This window comes from Anas acuta, chromosome 9, assembly GCF_963932015.1.
Source record: "Anas acuta chromosome 9, bAnaAcu1.1, whole genome shotgun sequence".
Lineage (NCBI taxonomy): Eukaryota > Metazoa > Chordata > Aves > Anseriformes > Anatidae > Anas > Anas acuta.
Window position 1 is genome coordinate 7,032,808 of NC_088987.1, and position 22,819 is coordinate 7,055,626.

At 47.6% G+C, this 22,819-nt stretch overlaps 2 long non-coding RNA genes across 2 annotated transcripts in view; one reads left to right on the forward strand and one right to left on the reverse strand.

Annotated features, from left to right (window-relative positions):
- LOC137861123 (uncharacterized) overlaps nt 1-22,819 on the reverse strand; it is a 183,461-nt gene that overhangs the window by 64,531 nt on the left and 96,111 nt on the right. The gene's annotated exons all lie outside the window — the stretch shown is intronic.
- On the forward strand, nt 7,691-15,602 carry LOC137861299 (uncharacterized). Its single transcript, XR_011099534.1, has 3 exons — nt 7,691-8,122; nt 8,521-8,864; nt 9,747-15,602. It is a non-coding gene; the product is annotated as an uncharacterized lncRNA (long non-coding RNA).

A 22,819-nucleotide genomic window follows, 5' to 3' on the forward strand; every position in this document is an offset into this window, starting at 1 on the left:
GGGCAGCATCCCCCTGCCTGAGTGCAGTGCCAGCCTCGGGCAGCCTCGCTGGAGCCATTTCATACGCAGCTCAACTCTTTCCGTAGCGGGGAGGGGGACTTGTTCCAAGAAAACCCGATCCAAAGTGATCAAGGTGGCTTAATAACACGAGGCGAGCGGCACTGCCACGGCCCTGCTAGACAATAGCAAAACACATTCGGATACGCAACTCAGACCTTGCTGCATTACACATGTAATTAGGTTGTTTCCATGGTAATGATCTAATTATGGTCTTCTTGGCTTTGTGTAATCACATTTGCTGCATTTTGGCAGAGCTGTTTTCCTTATTTTTGAACTGCAACACTTGGCAAGATGTTCTTTCTAAAGCCGAATAATAATTTTGCCTGATGGAAACCGACAAGTCTGTGAGTTTTTATTTAAAGCAGGGTTGAAGACACAAGACAAGACAAAACTATGTGTGTATATATAGCACATATATAATATGTGTGTATATAGAAAGGAGGATTTTTATCCCTGTAATTTCTATTCCTCCTGCCTTCCTACCTCTTTTTACAAGCGCTTAAAATAATGAGTTGTAGCACGGGCTCCCACATGGGAGGGGAAACTCCAGGACCTCTCTCCTGTCCCCTGGGTAGCGATGGGCTGACCCCGGGGCACGAGGTTTCTCTTCTCCCTGCCTTACTTTTCCTGCCTAGCAATAACCATACCAACTTCATACGAGATACATATGCAAAACATCTATTATTTTTACAAAGCTATTTCAGCTCCTGGTAAGCATGATACCTTTGAGACAGCTGGTGAAAGCCTGGCCCTGCAGAAGGCCAAGGGCAGAACTCTTATTGATTTCCATAGCGCTGCAATTTTCTGTACGCCTGTTCAAACGGTTTAGAAAACTCAGCTACCAAAAGCCAAACCTAGCAGCCTTGACTAATACGGATTCTCCACCCCAGAGCTGAGCGAGCAGACGCCCGGAAGAAAAGCTGTGGCCATCTGGGAAGCCACTGCCCAGGGCGCTTCTCCCTGCCCTCCTCTTCCTGCACCCCTCGACAGCCGGGGAGCCCTGGGTGCAGGCGGAGGAAGGGGACTGCACCCTGCGTGTGTCCCTTCTGCCCCGCCACGGCCACGGCAAGGAAAAAGCCCAAGGTGGTGTTAGGCTTTGGTGACACGCTGCACCCCCCTTAGCTGCCAGGGGGGCAGTGCTGGCACTGCAGGGACACCTGGCCTTGGGGTTTGCTTGTCACAGGTGGGATCCCCTTTTCCTCAGCCCACCCCTCCTTATAGCTCAGTTTATTCCTCTGCATTTGGGGGTGGTTTTAGGGCGGTGCAGGGTTGAAGGTCCACAAGAACCAATGCTGGTAAGGATTTATTGTGCTCTGTAGTGCAGGAGAGGAGCTTATTGCAGCCTGTAATCTCTCCTAGGGCAACTCTCTCCTTGAAGTCAGCTGCAAGATCTGGCTGTTAGTTACCACTTACAGAGATTTTTAAAGCTTTCTTGCAAAACAAAAGATATATTTCTAGCTTGAGCAATAAGGGAGCTGGGGATAGATAGGAGACGAAAGGTCAAGCAAGAGGAGCTTGTGAAATCACACCAGAGCAGAACTGCAGGCTGCAGTCAGCCAGGAGCTCATATTGCAATCGACAGGGCTATTCATGGAAGGGGTTTTGATCAGAGTTACCATGACAATGGGAAACACCTAAAAAAGATCTATGAAACGTTGTGTCGGCATCAAGCCAAGAAGTTCAGCCAAATCCCCCACTCCGGTTATTCCTATGAGTCAGTAGCTTTCACAGTGTTATTGCTAAAGGAAGGAATTGGTCTTCTGATTTCAAAGATTTGGGGAAACAGGCATGAAATGCAAATTATGAGAGAAAGGATTTGTGCCATAAAGAATTTGCTGTGGAAAGATGTTGGGAATCTTACAGATACTGTTTACAACTTCTGCTTACTGTCCTGGACCTAAACACAGGACAACAGCATCCCCCAGCTTTGATGGACAGGAGGGTATGGCTGCCTTCTGAGCAAATACAATACAACACTAATTCTGCACCTCCTCTAGGGTCTATGGGTTGGAATTTCCATCTCTAAACCTTCACAAAGTTATTTCAAATCCAAAATGAGTGACACCGAATTTCAAAATCCTTGAAAAAAAAGCACTCATTTTTGAAAGCACTGCTTTCTCAAGATATCAGAGGTGATAAGAAAATCTGGTGCTGCCATTTTGGGAATGAATAATGATTTTAGTGGCTTTATATATATGTGTGTGTGTGTGTGTATAGATATATATATTTAGTGTGGGGGATAGTTCATGTCTGCTCACACGCTCACAGCAGTAATCGCCATCTCCTGCCTTCAAGGTACTGCACACTTCTAGGACTAAAGTCAGAGCTGAGGAGCCTGTCCTCCTTCCCACATCTCCACAAATTTCATTAGAGCCACCAGGGGTTCTGCGTGTGCCTGCAGGAGGGAGCAGACCCCCTGAATTTATTCTGCCCTTGTTTCCTTCTTGCATAACCCAGATATTTGCATAGCACGGAGCAGCAGTGCCAAGCGCCGGGCGCCGCCGTTCCTACCGCACAGGCTCCATATGCTGCCTATCTGTGTCAGTCCCAGGGAGCTCTGCAGTTGCATCAGGACAATTTTTAAGCTGTGTGTATGTAAATCAGAGCCGGCACTCTGCAGCTTTAATTCATGGACTGAACCTGATCCTTGCTCATGCCATACCCAGCGGATAACCTTAACACCATATTCAATACCACCAGATAATTACAACCAGTAGGGAAGCCAAGCGCATGTTTCCAGTTTTTTTTTTTTCATCAAAACAAAGACCGAGTTTCTGCCAAGGCTTACACAATTCTCCTTTATTACACTGGGAACTCACAAAAGCCTAATACTGTATTACACTTTTTACATGAACGCTCTCAGCCAGAAGCTCCCTTTCATCTAAATCTCGCTCATCTATCTTGGTATGAATCTCTAATTCTGCACGTGTAGGGGAGAAGCTGTCCCTCTGTTTCCCTGTTGATCTATTGCCAAATCCACTGCTGCCAGCAGCCAGGATGAGAACGACTGAGAGAAATGGAAGACTGGTCCATGGAAACTTGAGAGGTTGCACATGTGGGTTTCACTAGCCAAAGCCTGATATCATTTCCCACTTTCTCATGGTCACCCCAGATCTTTTATTTTCTCAAAGATACATTGCCCTGTTCCTCTTCCTACATTCGCCCTTCTAAAGATTCAGAGAAGCTTCCCCTTTTCAGACATTTCCTTAGAAGAGCTATGTGGGTCGGGATACCTGGAGCAGGACCTAAGCAACAGCAAAGAGAAATCTCAGCTCTGTGCATGGGCACAAGGTGAGCAGGTGAAGCCTCTTCCTCTGAAGGGTGATGCCCAGAACTGGCTTCTAAAATGCCTGAAGCCAAACAGCAGCAGTAGCCCGATGGTGGTGAGGAAGCGATATGACCACAGCCATTATTAGCAATATCACCACAATAACGCACTGCTATACAATCTGGTACAAGAAACTTTCATCTACACACACAGTGGTGAAGAAACCATCATGAAGATGGGCTTTAGCACACACACACACACAGAGCATATGTACACGCAGAGAGATCAATAGATTGCATATGGTGCACGTGGCATAATTCATAAGTTTTCCTGAAGGCTGTCACAAATCTGAGATGTATTGGGTGAGAAGAGTACTAGGGTAGTCTTTTAATTAGTCCACAGCTCAGCTGTGTTGTAAAATTCACTCTCTGACATTGCATCCAAAATTTATAACCTTTTAAATCAAAGGAACATCTCAGACTCTGAGCTTTTGCTAATCGGAGGTGTTAATGATAAAAGCAGGAGCCTGGAAAAGGGACGCGTTACACAACTCTGCACAATATTCAGAACTGTTTCCCAGGCCACTGTGCCACCCTATAAAAATTAATCTGGGAAATATATGGGGCTCCCAGCTGTCTCTGTCATATCCGTATATCATCTCCTTCGTGCCACCAGAGGTGGCGTAATGGGAAAAGTGCCCTTTGCCCAGCTGTGATGGATCCCTCCAGGGCTGCCTGTACATGCCCAGAATCTGGCTGCTGTCGGTCTTTCAGCTCTGGCGCGTTCAAGGAAAGGAAAACATCTTGGTGAACACATAGCTGGGCTGCTTCTCCATACATCAAAACGTTGCTGAGGCTGGTTGCGAAGGCAGAGGCAGAGAATCCCATATCAGTGTCCGGGCAGGGGCCCTCCTTTGGGTGGTGCACATCGACAGTGGTTAGCCAACATGAGAGCAGAAGTGTGACCAACTGGCAGGCAGTCATTGCAAAACACTTATAAGGCTTTAACCTGCCTTCATTCCCCAAATCAAATTGTTTCCAGTTATTCTGAAAAGTTAATTTTCACTTTTGTCCAAATACTGGCTCTCTTGCAATGAACTTCCCTTTCCAGCCACGTGTTCCTTCATAGTGAAACATTTCGTTTGGAAAATGTCTGAAGGGGCATTTCAATCACTGAAAATCCTTTTTCTTCAGAAATACTGAAAAATATTGCCTAAACAAGCCACTAAATGCTTCAGTGTCTGCAATTTACTGTTTCCTAAGCCCAACTGTTAGAAGATTCCTAACAAATACGTCAAATAAATGTCAAAATTCCTTTGATTTTAGGGTAGGTCCTTGGGTGAATGTCCACAGAGAAAGGCATGAAGATAAGAGACTGACTTTTGACATTGGGACTGTTCTTTTTTTCTTTTTCTTTTCTTTTTTTTTTTTTTTTTTTTTAATTTTAAATTACAACTGTGTCCATATTGTAAATAATAGATTAGAGCTTCCCCAAAGAAACACACCCTAATAATTTACAGGAACTAAGTGGCCACCGTGTTTGGTTTCTTCTTTTGCCTTTTAATCAGCCCCAGCTGGAAGGGCTATTCTCTGCTGTGCCAAGGGAGTTGAGACAACTGCACTGCAGATTGTGGCCACTGTGGGCAAATACGGCTTTGTTTGCAAAAAGTAGTGAAACTCCCTTGTTATGTTTGGCAATGGATCTTTTATTTTGTGGTTAAAAGACTTTTCAGAATCACCAACAGAAAGGAAAAGAAAGATGCTTGATGGATACTTTTCTGCGTTTCCTGTAACCCTTTCCATTTCCAGAAAACAGGCATAAGAAAATGTTAGGAGATTTCAAGGTACTGGTTGCACAGGCCACACCAGCCCCACTTCTGCAGCCTGTATGTGCTGGGAAACACCAACATAATTAAGAATTATGTCTGAGATGCCCACGGGTCATCTCCATCCCCTGTCTTGAAGGTGACAGAGCAGGGGATGGTCACGGGCTTCTGAGTCAGCCCAGACAGAGAGCCCAGCCTGCACTGCCTACATCACCGCTGCCTGGGGAGGATTTGGGGTCTGCAAGGAGGCACCAGCAGAGGTGTGTGGTCTGGGTGCTGGTCTGGGCTGCGTGTAAGAGCCCAGCAGCAGTGAAGAGGCTGGGGGAAGCCCATTAGTTAAGTGCTGAGGCACCTGATGCCGTTATCACTAATGCCTTCAGCACAGGACAGGGCGGCAATCAATTTCATAATAAATCAAGCCCATTTTCTAATATGAACCCATTTATCTGCCAGGCCAACTTGCCAAACGCAATTAGAGGCTGAGGTCAAACTGAAAAAGACGTATCATGCCTTCAGCTTCTGCTGCTAGCTTCGCGTCTCCGAGGCACACGCTGCAGGCACCAGATCGCAACCCTTTCCCCTCCCTGGAGACTTCTCCTTCAGGAGACTTTCATTTATTGATGATGCAGGCACAGCAGGAATGATATATTTAATACCAGCAGCTAATGTGACAGCTTTAAGTCTGAAACCAGCACCTGTCTTTTGTCACCACTGCACAGTATTTGTAGAGACGGGGTAGAAAGGTTATCGGAAAGGTCTCATTTGCAGCAGAACCAGGAAAAACCCTGGTTTATGCCAACCAAGCCTGTGTTATGATGTTATCTGTGCTCGTTTATGCTAGAGCTCTGCTGGAGACACCCAACATAAAGAATTAGCTGCGGCCAACATGGTAAGAGGGAGACTTGAGATTGCTATTTATGGAAGGAGTCCCACATAGACGACTATAAAAATGATTATCTCCTGTTTAAGATTACATATGATGATTTTTGCTTTGAAAAATTATGCATGCAAAGGCAGAAAAGTAAGGGGGTACTTGGGTAACCTCTCCCTTCCAAAGCAGCTGACCTTCCTCTAGCCTAGATTGCGTTTAGCTGATGTACTGTATTCAGCTGATCAGCATTTCCAAATGCAAATATGATTTGATACAAAGCTGGCTGCAGTCAGTGGAAGGGTTTCCACTGGCATTCCTCAGCAATGAGCCAAGTCCATACTGTTAATGAAATTTCGTAGGTAGTGATAATAAAAAAACACTGAGTGATGTTGCTTTTGTTATAAATCCAGGGATCTTAATATCAAATTCAGCATTACCCTCACATTCCTGAAACTTAGGTCCAGATGGCTCCCCATACTTAGCTGTGAAGCTGTCTACAAAGAAGAAAAGCAGAGGGAAAGTGTGCACATGGTGAAAGTCTATTATCCACATTTTGAGTGAAAGCACAATTAAAGGAATAGGTTCCACAGAGCAACCACAAATTACTTCACCACGGCCTCACAGACTGCTGGTGGTTTGTGCTGATGGCTCAGGAATCAACGGCCAAGAAGACGCAATATTATTAGTCAGAAATTTGAGCCGTGAGATTAATGTATAATATCTAAATTGGAAGATTTTGGGTCACCATTAAGATTTTTTTTTTCCAACACCACCCTCCTCCCCCTTCCCCTGTCCTCCTGGCTTCCCCATGAGGCTTGTTTGGAAACTCGCTCCTCATGAACGGGCAACACCGCAATAACAGTGAAATACCTGCTATGAGGCGAGCTGTAATTTCTTTGCCGATATAAACCTATCCGGAGAAAATGATCCCATAGCCACTTATATTAAACTGTCAGGGAGCACATCCCCTGAAAGCTTTTTATTCTGTTGTTAATTTACGGCGTTTGACAAAGGGGAGAATTGAAGATCGCTCACGCCGATTGCAGCGCGGCTGACGTGCTCGGGCCGAGCAGCGGGCCAAGTGCCGGCCGCCCTGGCCGTATATTCTGTGTTTTCATTAACAGATATTGTCACTCCAGCACCTCTGCGCTCCGTTTTCATCCAGCTACCGAGCTCTGGAAACCATTAGGTGTCTTTCTCCATTAGGTGTTAAGAAGATGTATACGTACTTGAGCAAGAAGTTTTCTCCGAGTGTGGGAAGTTTCCTCTCTGTTTTCCCCAAATGTGCTCGTTTATCCCCCAGTTTTAGGTGCCTCGGGGTGGATGATACCCCAGGGGTGCCTGTGGTGAAAGGGAAGGGCACAGTCCCAGCAGGGACCACCGAATACTCCCACCCACGGCAGCTCACAGACTGTGACCCCTCGGGTCCATCGGCCGCCCCTGAGAGATTCATAACAGATAACTGAGGAAGAAATCCTGCTTTCAGCTGGCTTCAATTTACTGTAACTGTAGCTGCAGCTCCACTGGAAATTGGTGTCTGCAATCGATAAAACTCAGAACCCAGAATCGCCGCTAAATTTAAGGAGAAAAATCCCCAGTCCTCCAGCAGTGAGCCTGTGAGCAGCTGCTGACATCAACTAACGACTGCAGGGGAAAATACCCGCATGTCTTAGGCGTATGGGGCCTGCTTCTGCTTGGCACCGGGCACACCAGGCCCTCGCTGCTAGAGATCACTGCTGTGTCAGGTGCTTCAATGTCATAGCATCAGGTCGCTGCTAAAGGGAAAGAGCGTCCCTTGATTAATATTAATTTCTGCTCAGGAGGTACTAAGGGAAGCAATTTTTGAGCGTTGTCATCTGTGGTGTGTGTGAGGAAATCCTAAAACTTCAGCGCCAGCCCCATGCCTGTGGTCAGACACGGACTTGGTGTGGGCTGGTGGATCTCAGACTCATCTCCTGACCGTGGTCCAGCACTCGGGAAAACACCCGGCTTTAATCTCAGTGCAGTCAAAAGACAGCAAAAGTCAAGCAAGGAAACCCTCCTGCTTCGGGCAGCCTGGGACAGCGACCCTGGCTTGCTGCTTAAGGAACTGTCACCCGTAAGTTAGGGGTTGGCTGCTGGAGATGAAAGCTTCACAAAATTTAGTGGGACAGCGCAGCGGAGCCTTCCCTTGCATTCTTCATTCGGTGTCAGGAGAGGCTGAGCCTGGGCTGGTTTTATTTATAAACCTGCAGTGAGTAATGTGAGTGTCGCCGTCGGCTCCCTGTGCTAACCGTGGCTTTGGCAGGTACTGCTCAGCCTCACCGGAGCCCCTGTCCTGGCACACAGCGGGGCTGCTGTCCCCAAAGGCTTTTGGCAAGGCTCTGCCACGGGCTGTGAGGAAGGCAGGAGAAAGCTGGAAACAATATTAGGTGTGCAGAGCAGCTCAGAAGCTAGGAGGTCAATCCCTGGTAAAGCCACCTGGCTTTGTTCTCCTTTATCCCTACCTGTCCCCAGGGCTGGGCGCTGCTCACAGCTTTGGGCATCTCCCTCAGCTGGTGTGGCCAGGGCTGCCTGGGCTGGACGTGGCCATCAGAGGATGCCGGTCTCCAAGAAGCAGGTGGAGATGGTGGGAAAAACTTGTGAGGCCCTGAAGACAGCAGTGAAAACATCACTTCAGATGTGCAGTGTGGGGTGCTCACGGTGCCTCACATGCTGACAGCTCCTGGATAACCATGGCCAGCAGCCACCAGAGACAGCCCTGGCTGCCTCTGGGCTTCAGGGAGCCCTGAGAGATTTTTGGAGACATCTCCATGCATGAGTCAAGTTCTGAGTCAGTGCAGCAGCACACCTGGTCCCAGGTGAGATGCCGTATCTTGTAGCAGTACCTCATTATTTCCTGGGTACCTAGTGGAGCTAAAACCAGGGAGAATGTTCCCATCTCTGTAATTTTCCCTGCCTGTTCATTAATTAATAATGGAAATATGTTAATTATTTCCTCGGCAAAAATATTGCCCTCCCCAACATTTGCTGGCTTCCCACCTCCCTGTGACGTTCTTACTCTATCTTACTGCTGTCCTGAAAACACTGCATTTGTCGAAGGCTTTCCATTGCAGGCTAGAAAACATCAAATTTCCTACAGAGACTTCACAGCTTTCAGGCTGAAGGCTCGCCCTCTGCCCCGGCTCTGAAATAGCACCAAGATGAAGCCCAAGCACCTGCCTGGGAGCAGCTCCTGCATGTCCCCATCACCTGGCACCTTGGTGCCAAGGGAAGGCAGAGCCTGTCCTACTGCCAGAGAGATCTTAAAATTAAAATTAAAATCCCCGATTTCACAAATAGCTGTGTGTCTGTGTCAGAGGAGAGACAAGGACTGCAGGAGCACCTTGGGGCTGAAATCCAGCCCTCGGCTGAACCCAGGCACAATATCCACGGAACGGCATGGGCAAGCGGAGGGCAGGGTTTGGTGCCAGGGCTGGATATCATTTCATGTGTTATGTCCGCTTGGTTGCCAACTCCGAAATTATAAAAATGTGCTGTATTTTAAAACGGCAGTCATAAGACAGCAGTTTCCATCCGAATGATAATGAAACACACTCCAAGGTTACGCCGGGACTCTGCTGGCGCTGTTAGGATCAGTTCAAAGCTACAGGAGAAAAAATATATTGCACTAATAAGTGTTCCTCGGTTTTAAGTTCCCCTTCAGGAGTAATTAAATGTGACTTTTTTTTTTTTCCCCTTAGATGGCTGATTTGTGGGATAGCTGTCATGTTTTTGTCAGAGGCTTGAAAAAGAGAACTTGAGGATCTGAGCTATTTGAACTGAATAACAACACCGCCCAAGGAGATTTCTGGAGGAGGGGCTGCTTGGGAAGCGGACCCGAGGGTGAGTTTTAATGCACCATGGGGAAGCAACACGTGGGTTATCCACAACCCGTGGCCTGACCCTGCACCCTCCTCCTCATGGGGCACAGCTTGGAGGCTCTTTCAGCTCTCATTTCTGCGTCTCCCCTGAGGATGCTCCCAGAAATGGGAGGCACAGCCTCCCTGGGGATCAGGAGATTTAAGCTATGCTCAGGGATGCCCCTGGGGATGCACCCACTGGGAGCTGGAGATGGCAGAGCTCGGGCAGAAGCACTGGGGGCTGCCCTGTGACCCCAGCAGCAGGGCTGAATGTGGCCGTAGTGACTTGTCTGGGAACGTGGATTTAGCACAGCTCTAACCCAGCAGCACTCTGCCTCTCATTGCACCTTGGTGTCCCAGATGCCTCTTAATCTAACAATGTGGAGTCCTACATAAACATTAAGCATCACTAGGGGTGATTTTCTGAAGGTGATAAATTACAAAACAACTGCACAAAATCCATTCTCATTACACCTCGGTGCTCAGCACACCCTGCCCAGCCTCCCCAGCTCCCCTGCAGCCATTACCCATCGATGAAGGTGAGGTTGTGCTGCTGAGGGAAAACTCAGCATCAGCACCATGCGGTCACCCCCAGCGCTGGGTCAGGAGGCGAACGGCTGCTGCTGCTTCAGGCATCTGTGTGGGAAGGTCTCTGGGAGCTGGGAGGAGAACCCAGAGCTAGGGCTGGACCTGGAGGTCTCCTTTGCGAGGAACAAGGATGGATTCGACGTCTGGGATGCCCCCAGGGGCAGGCAGCAGAGGGAGACTCCAGCCAGAGCTCCCCAATATTTGCAGCTCCCAAGCCAAAGGAATTCGCTTGGGGGCTGGCAGGGAAAAGCTGGATTCCGGCTTTCACACACGTACATCCACACAATTAAGGTCAGGGGCTTATCGGAGCTGGCTTTGTTTTTATTTATTTATTTATTCTCCTAACGGTTTGGCTCCAGGGGCTGGATGGCTGCATCCAAGCCCCGTGAGCTGCTGATGTTGCAATCCTCTCTCTCCGCCGCGAGTGCTTTGTTGATGTTTCCAGGCATGTGTTATTTCAATTTTTATCTCCTGTATCAATCGGTGAAACAGGCCCGAGAAGTGAGACCAGGCCAAGGAGAAACATGCAGGTTTTGTTTGGACCGGGACACGGCATTCCTGAGAGCTGGCTGCGCCTCAGAGGGCTTCGGGTGCTGTTATTTACTGCTCTGCACCTCGCCAGCAGAGCTGGCACCCAGGCTGCTCCCACCGCCGGCTACGCTGGGTGGGTTGGGAAGAGGCGATTAACCCCTGGCTTCCCTCACTCTGCTGACTCTCAGGATGGGGAAAAAAAAAAAAAAGACACTCCTTTTTTGGGCGCAGTTGGGAATGGGTTTGGGTGACGGCCACCCTGTTACTCCCTGCCATCCGTGCTGAGGGCTGGAGCTCAGCACCCACTGATGGGACGGGAGCACCCATGGGTGAAAGCACCCATGCTGGGGACAGATCTGTGTAGATCTGTTTTATTATCCCATAGAAAAGGTACAGCAGTGAGGGGAGACACATAGAGCAGAATAAACACCACTGTGTGCTCGGGAACCAGAGAGGACCCAAGCTTCTGGATGTGAGATTTTCTTCTCTACAAATTAGGATAAGCAATCTTCTGGGAATGGAGAAAAAAAGCACCAGTCTACATTTGCTGGAGAGGTCAAAGAAATGGGTTTCCTAATGGGAATGAGACAGCTCAAGGATTTACAGCTGAAAGCTTGAGGACATGCGAACACTGGTGTTTGAGATGAATGTAAAAGGATGTAAATACTGGGTAAAATGCAGGCTAAGGAAAAAAACACCACAACCACCACATAATCAGATCATTACAATTCAAACAAAGCAATTGTCAATTCCCTGGCAATTTACATCTAAATGCACAATATAATCCTCATGCTAAATTATCTGTTTCCAGCATAGTCTTTTCGCAGAGTGTCTGCGAGGGGGAGGCAGGGGAGGCTGAACCTTAACTTGTGCGTGTGCTGGTCAGGGGGAGCCGGGCACCACGGCCGGCTGAGCAGCCTGCCCCTGGGCTTTCCCTCAGGTGGGGACAGGCATGCTTTTGGCAGAGAAACCCAGAAACATTTTCACCCCCAAAGCCAAGCGGAGATGGACAGATCTAAAGAGGCTCTGGATCTAAATGTTCAGGGGGCTGTGGCACCTAGCAGTGAGACATTTTTGGATGCAGACAGGCTCCTCATCAGACGGAAAGGACTTCTACTGCATGCCCCCAGCCAGCCTTTCTCCCAGAAAGTCTGCTTACTGCAACATATTTTCGCTAACAAGATAAGACTTGCTGTAACATCAGCCCTGCCTACACGTCATCCACTGCCTGCTTCCCATCTGTTAGCCTTGCTATTTCCTTAATCCCCCTCTCTTGCACAGCGCCGTGAATAGTTCCCCTCCGTGGCACGGGGAGGGAAATGGGAGAGCCCAACGTGGCTCTGGAAAGACACGAGGTGCTTTGAGACCAGGAGCCGAAAGGCCCAGCTGGGGCGGCTGGTCGCCGAGAGAAACGCAGTGAGAAAATGGAGGGAGAGCTGAATCTGAAGTGTCTGCTCTTTAATTATAAATGTTCTTCCTCCAAGCAGCTTTTCTGAACAGCTGCTCATCAATTACACGGCGTTACTGAGGTTTTCAGACAGGAGATCAATAAATGGGATTTTTTTCTTGGCTGGAAGAAGCCATTACATAATGGCTGTGTTTTTCCCCCCGCTAGCTGAGCTGCCACAGGCTGCCAGGCACTCGGGACGGTCGGACCGTCCTTGGCTGGGGGCATAGCACAGGCTGGGGGGCAGTAGTAGTGTTTGGGACCTAGGGAGGGTGGTCAGAGAGGGAGCCCTGACATGCTGGGATGGGCAGGCAGCTAATGCAACAGCAGCCTCCATGCAGTGATACGCCAGATTTGCATTTAAAATGTGCCAGACTGAAATCCAAACAGCCCAGGCAGTGACAAGGAAGGATGGACAGCCTTCCTGGGCTACCTTACTGCTCTGTGTAGGAAGCCTCGTGATGTGAGGGGGAAGAAATACCGTTGGTGTGACAACTGTGACCCTCTGCTGTCTGGTAGGAATGGGTTATTTCAACAAAGGTTGCCATCAGTGCCATTGAGGATATGTTCACAGAACAGGGAGAGCTACTTTTTGTTGTAGGGGAGCCCTTTGCTGTGTGTCCAGTACAAACCAGGTTGTTGCTGGATGTTTTCATCACAAGCTCCTATCTGCATCTTTGCAGCTGACCCGTCTGGCACAGACACGAAACACCAGCATTTCTACGGACATTTTGGCAAACACGCTACAAGCCATCTGGCTACCTCTATAAATAGAATAAAGCCACTCTCCTTATGATCTTTGCCTTACAAAAACAAATAAATACATAAATTAATTAATTAATAAATAAATGTGCGTGTGAGGTGTGCTGCCACAGCCTTGAGCTACTGCTTGGCTCAGCTGGGAGCCGCAGCCAGCACGAGTTTGTCAGCTCCGGGTGACACAGTGGGGCCGTACGGGATGGGGCACCCTCACCCACCCATCCCATGCATCCTGCAAGCAGGGCCAGGCTCGTTAGGTTATGCTGGATAGAAACACCTAAGAGAAAACAAATGTTCCCCTGCCTGAGCACAAAAATGCGCCTATTCTGCTTGGTTGGTGCCTGGCAAGGAGGAAGGTCCTGAGCTCACTCGCACATCCCTCACACGAGCATCACCAGCTAGATCCCAGGCAGGGTGGTCCTCGAAGGTGTTCAGCAAAGCAATGCAAAAACCAGGCAAATACAAAGTATTTTCATGCCCTGAACACTACGGGAGACAGAGTTCAAGCTGCCAGAAAGGCCGAGTGCTCCGGGGAGAAATGAAAAGACGTATTTCAAAGCACGGCAATAAAAGCACATTACAGCACCTGAGCCAAAACGTACTCTCAGTTCACCTTCCAGTGTAAGATCCAGAGCAGCACTTGGACGATATCCACACGTATAAAGGTTCGGTTTCAGAAAGGTGAACTTTTGAGGCTCTTTCCCAGTACAACAAGCTGAGGCACAAAGGTGTTTTTGTTGCTGCCTTCCCCCAAGCCCTAGGGGTGTTGCTGTGATTGTCCCAGGCACCGCGTGGCCAGCGATTTCATCGTCTGACCAGTGCACAAAGCAAGTGCAATTCAGTCACCTTGGACCTGACAGCTATTCTGTCCATGCAGCTGATTGTCCTAAAAATAAGTGTGGTATCTGCTAGGGAGTGAATGCCTCCTGTTTGCCAGCAAGATAATCAACAAAACAGCCCCTTGAAAGAGAACAAGCCAAATGTTAGAAATAGCCCCTCGAGCAAAGGTTTCACAAAGCAAGAGTGCACTGCAAGAATGGCAGGGGCTTCAGTGATAGCATTTCCAAGATTAATTCATGCTGAATAGATTACACATTACACCAAGTTGAGAGCAATCCTTTTCTCCGGGCCAAGGTAATGCTTGTTGCCATTATTGTCTCTGGTTCATCTGCAGACCTGTGTTTTAGGAGAGCTCAAGGAAAGCCTTTCTCCTAAAGGGGAAGAGGTAGGTCTGGCCAGGCGGGCAGGGCCTGCAACAGGTACTTGAACGGGGCCAGGAGGGGACCCAGAGAGCACCCCTGGTCCTCCAACACCAGCCTTCGTGGCCCTTCAGCACCAGCAGACCCCCACCCCTTCAGCCGTGCTGCCTGCACTCATCATGCACTTCACAGGATCCTTTCTCAGCCTGCTCTGGGCCACCCTATGTTTACTTTTTCCTGAACCGGAGGCAAAATAAACGAGTCAGTGCCGCATGCAAGACACACTCCCCCTCGCCTCCTGGCTTCTCCTGTGAAGACCGCCAGTGCTTCACCTCCTATTTGATGTATATTCAGCAGAAGAGGAGAGGTGCCGTAGTTTCTGTGGGCAGCAGAAATGAAAGGGAATGGCACAGAGGCAGAAAAAAAAAAAAAAAAAAAAGATCTTACAGCTCTTTGATTGTGCTGGCTCGTTGTTTGAGGTATACAAAAAAGCGCCCAACCTGCTGAAGGATTTGTCTGCTCGAGATAATAACCTTTTCAGGAGACTTGTCTCACCTTTCAAGCATGAAATTCCTCAGAAGAGATCCCGCCTCTCACGTGGCCTCCCTCCCTCCTAAACAGCGGGGTTAGTTTTGGTCACAGCTCAGATGCTCTTCTGAGCCCTTATGCCCCCAGTTCTGCCCCACGGCGGTGTGGCAGCCCCCCTCGTGGGGTGGTGGTGGGCTGGGGAAGGGACCTCCTGCCCCCACGTGTATGGGGACATCAAGGGTCCCTCCTTGCTGCAGAGCCCAGATGTCTGTCCGATGGCTGGTCCCTCGCAGGGCAAAAAGAGACAACAAGTAAGCAGGCCAACAAGGATATTTACACCCCAGATACTGCTGGGGTGTAAATCAGCACATCAACCCCAGCCGTACACCCTGCAAGGTCACAGGGAGATGCTGAAAGTAAAATTTGGTGATTTGGCAGGCATCTGCTCAGCTCCCAGGAAAGCTTTGCTCCGATGATTTATGTCAGGCTTGAAAGAGGAGGACCAGACCAAACTAAAGCCAGCCTGCAGCATTTTGGGAAAATATCCTCTTCCCTATGAACTTGTGAGAATTTCCTCATTACATCATATATATATATAGATATAATATATATTTCTTTTTACTGTGACATAATCCTGCAAACTTCTAGTCCTGGGAATAAGTTCAAAACATTTAAATCATTCTCTCTTCCCAAGCATTTGGATGTTAAAGTACTTTACAAGTGTGTCATTGGGTTAGGCCAAGATTTTCCAAAGCCACCATTGATACTCAGCGCCTGCCATTCTGGGTGCCTCCCTTCGCAGCAGATTTCTGTAACAGGGCTTCATTTCCTGAGGTGCTGGAACACCCAACCTCCATAGATTAAGTCAGAGAAACAAAACCACCCATCACTTTTGAAAGCCTGACCTTTAATCTCACAATACCTTTGTAGATCCTGACTAGCAGCAAGGAGAAGTGTCAGGATTTAAGGGAGGTATCCAAGGTCACAAGAGGAGGCTGAGACAAGCCAGGCATGGGATAAACTTCAGAATCACCTTAAATGCAAAACCATTCCTCTTCTTGTGTTAGCTCCAGCAGAAAAGAAATGCCTTCTTTGCAGAAAAAAAGGTCATTATTTTTGTGAAGAGGAGTTTTTAACAAGAATAAAGGCACTGTTGGCATCTAAAAATAAATCAACTAGCTTTTGATTGCTCTTTGATTTTACTTTAGCTTTTTTGGGAAAACCACAAAGATCCTGAGACAAAAGCTGCAAACAAATTTGGGATAAAACTGCAATTTGCCAGAAGGGCAAACCCCAGAGTCCTGACTTAGTTCAGCAAATAAAGACAACTTGGCTAATACAAATGGCCCAGCAAATGAAGCATGTGAAGAAAAACTGTAGCGATCGAAAGTGCTCCCTAGACTCATTTATTTATTTATTTTTTTAACATATGACAATGACACAAAGCTTTAGTGATCTGAGAAAACAGAAAGAACATATGACATTTTATCTTTAAAATCACTGATACCATCCTGGAAAGGGGCCGACTGATGGATCAGGTTAATTAACTAGCCATTACTGGTATTTCCAGCACAGTGCGTGCCAGATCAACTGCTGGCTGCTGCCACACATGGTGCTAGAAGGATTTCATACAAAGAAGTTTGGAGCAGGGAAAGTGGTTCCCGTTTAAATAAATCCCAATGTAGGACTGTGTTTGAACAGTGATGAGAGGCTTTTATGTGCCTTCAGCGTGGTGAAAGAGCTTAAAACATGAACTCTCAGCTCTCTCCTGGCCGTAAGAGATGAATGAAGGTTGTCATTGTTCAAGGCGTCATCGCCATCAGAAGAAATTTTAGACTCTGCCAGGAAGGGGAAGCAGTTTTTCATCTGAGAAGCCTTATCTATTGTGCAGAGCTCTGTTCACAATAAAGATTTTCTTCTAGAGAGAGAGACTAAAGCTCATTCTTGCCCCGCTCGTGCTGTGTGTGCATGCTGCAGTGGTGCAGGTGTGCTCGGCAGGACACCTGAAGGACTCGTGGCAGCACCCCAGAAGCGGTGGAGCACAGCCAGCACTGGTGGTCCTCCTGTACCCACATACAGCGGGCTGCAAGGTGCTGCAAGGGCAGGGGAAAGCTGGGGAGTCTCCTTTGGCAGGGCTCTGCAATCTCACAGCAGCCCTGGGGAGGCTTCTGGGAGTGACACGTGCAAAGGCTGCGCTAACACAAAACACATGTCGCCTTGGACCTCCAGAATCTAGAAGGAGCAAAGTTATTGTAAAGTTACTTTTGCTTTTCCTTTCCTTGGCTGCAATTTCTATGCCACATCCCCCAGGGAATACAGTATGAAGTGGGAGGCAAAGGCAGGATTTAGCTCATTGCAGTGCAGTGGTTGGGAAAAATAGATTTAGGGACTAGCAACGCCTCTTTGGTTCAGTTTGTCCTTCAGTATTTTGTTTTGCATGCCTGCCTCTAAGGTGACCTGCTGGTACGAGAAGAAACGTGATTTGAACACAGAGTTGTTCTTGGAGGATTTCTGCAGCCCTGACTGCTCAGGGAACTCTTTCCTTGTCCCTTTCTGTCCCTTTCTGTTTTTTTGTCACTTAACGTCCCACAGGGTGTGATGGTCTTGCTTGGAGCTCTGTACCTGGGTGTAAGCGAACATGGTTGTCCATCTCCTCTGGTGAAACAGGGCAAGGAATACCAGTCATCATTAGTGCTCCATCTGAACCAATTAAGCTGTTACAAGATTTGACCGCAGGTGCATTGTCAGGAGGTCAAGGCCCCTGATACCTCTGCACATAGAGTTCAGCTGTAGGCTCACACCAAGGCATTTTGTAGCCATTTCTCAGACACAGATTCCTCATTCTTCAAAAAATTCAGGGTTAACACCGGCCTTGGGTTAGAAAAGTAGAGGAATGAATGAAAGGAATTGCTGGGCTCTGAATTTCCCATCTGGTTTGGTACAGGATGGTCTGAAAGTTGTTCCAAGGGAGGAGCGCACAGCAGAGAGCATTTCCAAGAACATGCCTTGTCTTCCAGGAATGAATTTTAAATTTTGACCATCTCATATGAAGCTGCCACGAGGCCCCCATAGTGTGCGTGCAAACAAGCAGCTCTCCTCTCATGGGAAAGAAAGAACACAGGTTTTTAAATGCTGCATTTGACTGGAAGATCTGAAATGTGTAATTTTCCTCTAAGCTTAGGCATACATGGCGGCAGCACAGGAGGCAGGCAGAAGCTGAGAAACACTTTGCTGGCAGCAGGCAGAGCAAAAACAAACCAGGGAATCTGAAAACTAACCAAAACACTGCACTTTGCTCAACAAACCAAGCAATTACTCATACAATGGGAAGACATTTGGTAGTGGATGAGCAAATAGTTTCGCATCGCTAATGAGCCTGAGAACTACAAAGGAAAAGCTCAAAGGAGCCTTTTTCTGTGTGTTATGATTTGTTTGGCACTTGCCAAGTGACCGCTCTTGCCACAGAGGCCCGAGAGGAGCATGGAAGCCACCAGGAGCCCATCCTTGTCTCTAGGACCAAGCAGCATTTTCATGCTTCTCATCCCAAATCTCCCCAAAAGGCCAGCGAGCCAGCAAAGCCAAAGGCAAGGCGAGGTGTCAGGAGCGTGGGGTGGCTTGTCTCAGCCCTGAGCGGGGCGTCAGCCCTGGGGAATTGGGGCATGTGAGCAGAGGGATAGCTCCTCTTCCGACCTCACCTCGAGCATCCCGAGCAGTGGCTGGGCACGACAAGACGGCCTTGGGGCCAGCCCTGAGCCCAGCTGCGTGGCCACACGGCTGCATCAGCCCCCGGGAGATGTGGTGGGTCGGCCGTGCTGCTTTCACAGAGGAGACTAAAGGTAATTGAGCCAAATCTGTTTCTGATTAAAGAGATTATATCTTGCTGGGTGTTTTTTTGAAATTGCACCTAAATGGCTTTTACGTAGCTTGTTATTTTGCAATAAGATTAACACCAAGGTGGATTGAATTACCTGTTAATTCAACACGTAATTTGCTGGTACCTCCACAGCCGTCAGAGACATATTTAAAGGCGTCTTGACAAGGGATCCATGGAAGGCACAATGAGGACATCATTACTTAAGGAGATACATCCCCAAAGAGACGCATGACATTAACCCCATCTGTAGATGAGTAATCAGAGCTAAATTGGGACTGTTCCCTTTCAATCTGAAAGAAATGGCGACCTATAAATTCCACATACAAAAATACGGGTAATTTACCACATGATTAAACCGTAGTGATTTTTATACAACACTTTTGCTGCAATATTTTATCTCGGGATCCTAAAAAAAGATTTACTGCTCTGAATGCAGCACTCCTGCTTGGAATAATCAATACTGATTTTAATACACATTTTAAAAAGATTTATTTCCTTGTTGTGGAAAAGATTTAAATTGCAGGGTGCCAGCAACTGATGAATTATGATTTAGGGCCAAATATGTTTCACTTGGAAGAATGGCAATTTTAAATTCAGTGAAGTTTCTCTGATGAGTAGAACAAGGAAGTTTTGGCCCATGTTTTTCTTGAAAACCCACCAAAGAAATAATTATCATGTCACACTGACAGCCATGTGTATTTATGGCTGGAAATCAGCGCACCCTGGAGACATGTGACAAACACGCACTTTGGTGCAGCTCTTCTCCAAAATGCTTTGAGCAAGGGGGGAAGAAGCCCCCAGGACCATGGCCATGGGATCATGACAGGTAAGCATGCAGCTCCATAGCCTGAGTGTGTTTGCTTTACATACCTCAAGAATATTTTTGAAGATTTTGATTTTAAACACTTTGTCACAGGGAGCATGGTGACACTTTCCTCAGCGCTGCACAAAGACACCCAAACAAAATCCAGGGGACACCAGCCTCTTCTCCCTTCAGTGCCCCGCTCTCACCCAATTAATGCTCTATCTCCACAGAAAGATAGTTGGATAAAAACCTCGTATTTAATCTTGTCCATCCCCAAGCAGTTCGTGATTGCTCCCAGGAGTCTATTCATGAGCGCTTTGTTCAGCGGAGTTTTAAATGACTCAGGAGCTGATAGGGACTCCACCACCTCCCGCAGGAGATAAATCAGTACACTTAAATAAAAGACAAGATGGTATCTAGCATGCTGTTTCTACAACATTTGCCATTAGTTCTTACCCCAAGGCAAGCATGAAATAAACATTCCCTGCTCCCAGGTTAACTGCCTGCGTTTCCTTTGGTACAGTGTGGTGGGGATCACGCTACCACCAGCATACAGAATTAACTTCTGCCCAGTGCTGACAGAGACACATCTAGCCTACGTAGCTTGGCACCGCGTCCAGCATTAATTTCCTGGTCCCAGACATGAGAAACAGAAAAGCTTTATTAGATCACTCGGTCCTGCTCACTGTTAGGCAAATGATTTGCTCCTCAGTGACAGCCAGTTTTCTCCAGCCTGCTTAGCAAAATCCCCTGGCATGAGGATGAGGATCACCTCCCTGTGGACTACAAATTTGTCTTCATATTTAGACTTACATTCATGTGTTCTAATCTTTCTTTAAATTGCCCTTATTTTTTGAGCTGCACTTCTAGGATTCCCTCTCATTAATTCCTCCTTTTTTTTTTTTTTTTTTTTCTCCTGCCGCAAGATTTCCTACAAATTAACCCATCCAACTCCCCAGAATGACCATGAGCTTCTCAGGTTCTACCTCAACCAATTAATATTTTTCTTACACGGGGCAGATGATGCCCCTAGCAGACTCTCCTCAGCCACCAGGACAGCAGTGCTGGCCCTTCCCTGTGCCAGTGCCCTTCCCAGCCACAGCCAGATTTGCCATGTCCTTCCCCCATTGGGGTCAGATCCTAGAGGCACACCAGCTCCCCCTTTCCACCAGCTCTCTTCCAGCACCCTCGCTTCTTTTTGTGATGAGCTAGAGTATTTCTCTTCACATGGATTAACTGCAATTTTCCTATTTTTAACGTTAATGTTATTTTACTCTAACCACATTTTCCTTCATATCTAGGCAATTACAAGACAATTCAGAGCAAATTTTCATGGGGATAGTTCATTACGTACTAGAAAATGTATAATAATGAAGCATGAAAAACATGGCAGCTTGCAGTGGCACTCGCTTCTCAGACTGTGATCAGAAATGGGGAAATGATGTTCTGTAGAGCCCGGAAACTGTTTGAATTGGGGCAGAGCAAGAGCGTTTAAAACAAAACAAAATATGCCAGGCACTTCCCAAATAAATTGCAGTATGACTAATAACATATTGATCCCTTGTTTTTTTCCTCCTAAAGCATTTCATTTCCCTTTTAATTTTCATGATTGTGCAGTCACCCAAAAATGATATGGGAGCACGTAACTGGACATCCATGGCTCTGCAATATTTTAAGTGCTTGCTTAGTACAAAGGAAAAAAAAAATCAGTACCTCGAGTTAAATCAAAGTCATAAATGCTTCTGCTGCTATCTGAATGACTGCCTCGTGCCTAAGTCATCCTTCCTCATAGTGGATGATCAAACATCATGGTGACAAATTGTTTTGCATCACACCAGGTGCTCCAGTCAAAAGATGCTTTCAGAAGGACAAATCTCAGGGAGGAAAGAAATGGCTGTAATCACCCTGGGCTCTCCTACACGAGTGAGCTCTTCAGCACATACAGACAGTGCAGGGACTGCTACAAGAAACTGTGCAGCAAGCCTTCCTAAAGCATTCCTCTCTCCCACAGGCTGGATAATAAATGCAAGGAATGATTATTCAGAAGGGCCATTCTTGCTTCCCTCAGATGTATTTTGCTAAACTGCAGCAATAAAGGTCAACTCTACCAAACACTTTCTTTTTCTCCTGCCTCATGTCTTCCTTCCTCTGTCCACATCAGACTGTATATAAAGACTGCACTGCATGCTCCTGCAGCTTCTTAAAATGAAGCAGGCCAGCAATGGATCGTGCACCAGGCACTGACTTAATGGGGGCAGAGGAGCATTGTGGAAAAGGGGTGTCCTAAAGGTCTTGGAGAGCCGCCTTCTTACCCATTACTAGCATTCAATGCGGGGGTATGCATGCAAGGCATGCAGCATTTTGTTACATCAGGTCTGCATCTGCTCCGCTGGAAGGAATTTAAACCGTTTTCTTGTTGCTGCCCTTTTGCTGTCGAAGCCAGTACTTGGAATAGGAACAAAATATGTAATGGTTTCAAAATAACTTGCTTTTCACAGATCCCTAAAAATGGAAACAGTTTTGGTAATAGTCTCTGAAGATGAGGTGGACTGGGGATTTTACAAAGAGGGCATCTGAGGAGCCTGCAGATTGCTAGCACTGCCTGCTCCTTGTGCCAGGGTTCCCCCCTGATGCCTGAGAATAGCAAAGTCACTGGGAAGCAATGTGTAAACTGCCCCACGCTTTCAGATATAAAGACCAAGGCCTACAAGTAGTCAGAGCACCTCTGTGGGCTGCCCCATAACATCCTAACAGTGACAGGAGGGGACTGACTGGGCTGGGACATGTCCTTGCACCCACCCATTTCTCAGTAACATCACCTCAAGCACAAGCTATCCTCCAGGTCCCAGCACATGACCTCAACTAGCCCAAAGCCAACGTTTTTGGCTTTGCAGGAAATAATCCCTAGTTCCCCATTGTCTCAGTGAAGAAAAGGGTTAAGTTCTCAATTATAAAATTGAGAGCAGAGTTCCTGTAAAGTGAAATGAAGTAATTCAATGCAGTGACATGTTATATTTAACCAGGCTCTTTCTGAGCTCCTTCCGAGCCTCAGCTGAAGCAGGGGTTGAGCTGCAGCCCAGGCTGGGGGCTCTGGGGCTCTTCTCCCCAGCCAGGGGTGCTGCTGCATGCCCCCCTTCCGCAGGACAGTCCTTCTAGCTTAAAATAGACCCAGCCACTCAGTGT